A 6,000-nucleotide genomic window follows, 5' to 3' on the forward strand; every position below is an offset into this window, starting at 1 on the left:
TTCAACCTCTCTTTTGTATAGTCTGAGAACACTAAAGATTGTACAGCTGCCACAGTCATCCCCCTCTTCAAAGGGGGAGACACTCCAGACCCAAACTGTTACAGTCCTATATCCATCCTGCCCTGCCTTTCTAAAGTCTTCGAAAGCCAAGTTAACAAACAGATCACCGACCATTTTGAATCGCAACATACCTTCTCCACTATGCAATCTGGTTTCCGAGCTGGTCATGGGTGCACCTCAGCCATGCTGAGGTCCTAAATGGTATCATAAACACCATAGATAAAAGACAGTACTGTGCAGCCGTTTTCATCGACCTGGCCAATGCTTTCGACTCTGTCAATCACCGCATTCTTATCGGCAGACACAATAGCCTTGGTTTCTCAAATGACTGCCTCGTCTGGTTCACCAACTACTTCTCAGACAGAGTTCACTGTGTCAAATCGGAGGGTCTATTGTCCGTACCTCTGGCAGTATCTATGGGGGTGCCACATGGTTCAATTCTCAGGCCGACTCTTTTCTCTGTATATATCAATGATGTCACTCTTGCTGCTGGTGATTCTCTGATATACCTCTACGCAGACGACACCGTTCTGTATACATCTGGCCCTTTTTTGGACACTGTGTTAACCTGTTGCGTCGCACAATCCCGGATCCGGGATTCTATTTATAGCCTCAAGCTCATTAGCATAACGCAACGTTAACTATTCATGAAAATCGCAAATGAAATGAAATAAATATATTTGCTCTCAAGCTTAGACTTTTGTTAACAACACTGTAATCTCAGATTTTCAAAATATGCTTTTCAACCATAGCTAAACAAGCATTTGTGTAAGAGTATTGATTGCTAACATAGCTATACGCCTAGAATTCAGCCAGCAACATTTTCACAAAAACAAGAAAATCATTCAAATAAAATCATTTACCTTTGAAGAACTTCAGATGTTTTCAATGAGGAGACTCTCAGATAGCAAATGTTCAGTTTTTCAAAAAAATATTATTTGTGTAGGACAAATCGCTCCGTTTTGTTCACGTTTGGCTATGAAAAAAACCTGTATACAGTTATAGCCTCAAGCTCATTAGCATAATGTAACGTTAACGATTTCTGAAAATCGCAAATAAAATGAAAATAATGCGCCTGCTCTCAAGCTTAGCCTTTTCTTAACAACACTGTAATCTCAGATTTTCAAAATATGCTTTTGAACCATAGCAATTCACTAATTTGTGTAAGAGTATGCTAAGCTAGCTTAGCATTTTGAGTAGCATTTAGCACGCAACATTTTCACAAAAACCAGATAACCAAATAAATAAAATCATTTACCTTTGAAGAGCTTCGGATGTTTTCAATGAGGAGACTCTCAGTTACATAGCAAATGTTCAGTTTTTCCTGAAAGAATCTTTGTGTAGGAGAAATCGCTCCGTTTTGTACATCACATTTGGCTACCGAAACGAACCGAAAATTCAGTCACCAACAACGTCAAACTTTTTCCGAATTAACTACATAATATCGACCGAAACATGGCAAACGTTGTTTGGAATCAATCCTCAAGGTGTTTTTTCACATATCTCTTCATTGATATATCGTTCGTGGAAGCCTGCTTTCTTCTCTGAATTCCATGGAAAAATACTTGCAGCTGAGGTTTGCGCACCAATTTCGGCGCAGGACACCGGGCGGACACCTGGTAAATGTGGTCTCTTATGGTCAATCTTTCAATGATATGCCTACAAATACGTCACAATGCTGCAGACACCTTGGGGAAACGACAGAAAGGGCAGGCTCATTCCTCTCGCATTCACAGCCATATAAGGAGACAATGGAAAACGGAGCCTCAAAAATCCTACTGATTTCCTGGATGCCGTTTCATCTTGGTTTTGCCTGTAGCTCACGTTCTAGGGCACGCACAGAGAATATATTTGCAGTTCTGGAAACGTGAGTGTTTTCTTTCCAAAGCTATCAATTATATGCATAGTCGAGCATCTTTTTGTGACAAAATATTGCGCTTAAAACGGGCACGTCTTTTTATCCAAAAATGATATAGCGCCCCTAGAGTTTCAAGAGGTTAACAAACCTCCAAATGAGCTTCAAGGCCACACAACACTCCTTCCGTGGCCTCTAATTGCTCTTAAACGCTAGTAAAACGTAATGCATGCTCTTCAACCGATTGCTGCCCACACCTGCCCGCCTGGCATCACTACTCTGGACAGTTCAACTTAGAATATGTGGACAACTACAAATACCTAGGTGTCTGTATAGACTGTAAACTCTCCCTCCAGACTTACATTAAGCATCTCCAATCGAAAATTAAATCTACAATTGGCTTCCTATTTCGTAAAAAAGCCTCCTTCACTCATGCTGCCAAACATACCCTCGTAAAACGGACTATCCCACAGATCCTTTACTTCGGCAATGTTATTTACAAAATAGCCTCCAACACTCAACTCATAAAATTTGATGTAGTCTATCATAGTGCCATCCGTTTTGTCACCAACGCCCCATATACTACCCACCACTGCGTCCTGTATGCTCTCGTTGGCTGGCCCTGGTTACATATTCGTCATCTATAAATCTTAACTAGGTAAAGCCCCGCCTTATCTCAGCTCACTGGTCACCATAGCAACACCCACCCGTAGCACGCGCTCCAGCAGGTATATTTCACTGGTCATCCCCAAAGCCAATACCTTCTTTGGCCGCCTATCCTTCTTGTTCTCTGCTGCCAATGACTGCAACAAATTGCAAAAATCACTGAAGCTGGAGACATATCTTCCTCACAAACTTTAAGCATCAGTTGTCACAGCAGCAGACTGATCACTGTACCTGTACACAGCCCATCTCTAAATAGCCCACCCAACTATCTCATCCCCATATTGTTATTTTATTTTTTGCTCTTTTATATCTACTTTCACATCATCATCTGCACGTCTATCACCCCAGTGTTAATGCAAAATTGTAATTATTTTTCCACTCTGGCCTATTTACTGGCTTACCTCCTTAACCTTACTAAATTTGCACACACTGTACATAGATTTTGCTACTGTGTTTTTGACTGTACATTTGTTTATTCCATGTCTTAAAAAATAAGAATAAAACTGTCCTATTCATCACAGACTACTTTCTCCTCTAATGCATCTTCATCTTCATGATCAATGATATGATCAAGATCCTCACATACAGTATATCATTTGGTCATTGTGCTGCCACATAATGAATTGTGAGCAAGGCCTCAAAAAAGCTTTATATACCAGAGCTACGAGACAAGTTCGATATATTTTTGAAACAATGTTGTTTGTGAAGAAGAAGGGGAGTGAGGTGTGTGCGCGTGCATGTGCGTGCTCAAACACACATGCATGTGAGGGTCTGGGAGAGGAAGTGTGTCCATCTGATGAATGGGCATGTGCCTGAACTCAATTTCATGCACAAATTATAGTCTCATCCAAATTATAGTCTCATCCATTCATTTCTTATGACCGGTACACAGGTGTACAAAAGTTAAATAAAACACCCAAAATGTAATGAAAATCATCAAAATGTATTTTGTGCGTTCAGATACCCTGTGTGGACAAATTAATGGAACCTTATGACAATCAGATGAAATAAACTACATTTTTCAGAAAGAAAAGGTATAAATTGGTCCAATTCGACCGGAACACGGAAAGAGGGTTAACAATCCCTTTTGACAGTAAATATAGCAACAATAGCCTGATTAAGTTTGGTCCGGAGGCCCTGGACCACCCTCAGACGACAGTGTTGATTGTACAGAATAAACACAAAGCACCAGTATGGTAGAGTGGGGTGCTGGCTGACAGGACAAAATACTGAGTACATTTGAAGGAGCATAAAATGCAGGCACAGACAGACACTAACAAACATATATAAATTAAATTATAGGGTCTCTATACTAACAGCATTGGTAGCGGGCACCTGCACACACACACACACACACACACACACACAGACACACACACACACACACACACACACACACACACACACACACACACACACACACACACACACACACACACACACACACACACACACACACACACACACACACACACACACACACACTGTCTATCCACTGTAATTGGCTGTGTGTTGGTGGTCCAGCTGGACATGCCTTCTGATTGGCCAGATTCCCCATGGTCCAGTCCCATCGCCTCCTGGTATCACACCATGAAAAGAGCAACCACACTAAAACTGGATCAACTCCAAATGATGCATTATGTGGTCTAAAGCACTTTATCTCAGTGCTAAAGGCATCACTACAGACCCTGGTTCGATTCCAGGCTGCATCACAACTGGCCGTGATTGGGAGTCCCATAGGGCGGCACACAGTTAGCCCAGTGTCGTCCGGGTTAGGGTTAGGCCGGGGTAGGCCATCATTGTAAATAAGAATTTGTTCTTAACTGACTTGCCTGGTTAAATCATCATAGCTAGCTCGGCTTGCATTGAACCCTGCCTGTTCGGTTAGACTGGCAGAGGATTCCTGCGCTCTGCTTTCCTGGCCTGTCCTGCACTTCTCTAACCCGCCTTCAACCTACTTCCCTTGGCTCTGACTCCCTGCTCAGCCACAGGTCACAGGCAGGTGAAGGCTGCCTCAGCCTGTCCAATACCATTACCCTCAGTGCTCCACTCTGCTCAACTTTCCTGCCAGCTCTGGCTACTGCACCTCTAGTACACTGAGGATTCCACATGCTCTGACCCCTAAACAGTTTTTGTACAGAAAAAAAATTGTGGAGATAGTATATGTCTTATAGGCAGGATGGAGAAGGGATACTGTATGTCGTATCTGTCGTTCTGCCCCTGAACAAGGCAGTTAACCCACTGTTCCTCGGCCGACATTGAAAATAAGAATTTGTTCTGACTTGCCTAGTTAAGTAAAGGTAAAATATATATATTTTTTAAATAGGCAGAATGAAGAATGGATACTGAATGTCTTATAGGCAGACTGGAGAAGGGATATTGTATGTCTTATAGGCAGAATGGAGAAAGGATACTGTATGTCTTATAGGCAGAATGGAGAAGGGATACTGTATGTCTTATAGGCAGAATGGAGAAGGGATACTGAATGTATTATAGGCAGACTGGAGAAAGGATACTGTATGTCTTATAGGCAGACTGGAGAAAGGATACTGTATGTCTTATAGGCATAATGGAGAAAGGATACTGTATGTCTTATAGGCAGAATGGAGAAAGGATACTGTATGTCTTATAGGCAGACTGGAGAAGGGATACTGTATGTCTTATAGGCAGAATGGAGAAGGGATACTGTATGTCTTATAGGCAGAATGGAGAAAGGATACTGTATGTCTTATAGGCAGAATGGAGAAGGGATACTGAATGTATTATAGGCAGACTGGAGAAAGGATACTGAATGTATTATAGGCAGACTGGAGAAAGGATACTGTATGTCTTATAGGCAGAATGGAGAAGGGATACTGTATGTCTTATAGGCAGAATGGAGAAAGGATACTGTATGTATTATAGGCAGAATGGAGAAGGGATACTGAATGTATTATAGGCAGAATGGAGAAGGGATACTGAATGTATTATAGGCAGAATGGAGAAGGGATACTGTATGTCTTATAGGCAGAATGGAGAAAGGATACTGTATGTCTTATAGGCAGAATGGAGAAGGGATACTGTATGTCTTATAGGCAGAATGGAGAAGGGATACTGAATGTATTATAGGCAGACTGGAGAAAGGATACTGTATGTCTTATAGGCAGAATGGAGAAAGGATACTGTATGTCTTATAGGCAGAATGGAGAAAGGATACTGTATGTCTTATAGGCAGAATGGAGAAGGGATACTGAATGTATTATAGGCAGAATGGAGAAGGGATACTGTATGTATTATAGGCAGAATGGAGAAAGGATACTGTATGTCTTATAGGCAGAATGGAGAAGGGATATTGTATGTCTTATAGGCAGAATGGAGAAAGGATACTGTATGTATTATAGGCAGACTGGAGAAGGGATACTGTATGTATTATAGGCAGA

This window comes from Oncorhynchus masou, chromosome 24 (genome assembly GCF_036934945.1).
Source record: "Oncorhynchus masou masou isolate Uvic2021 chromosome 24, UVic_Omas_1.1, whole genome shotgun sequence".
In the NCBI taxonomy this organism is placed as follows: domain Eukaryota; kingdom Metazoa; phylum Chordata; class Actinopteri; order Salmoniformes; family Salmonidae; genus Oncorhynchus; species Oncorhynchus masou.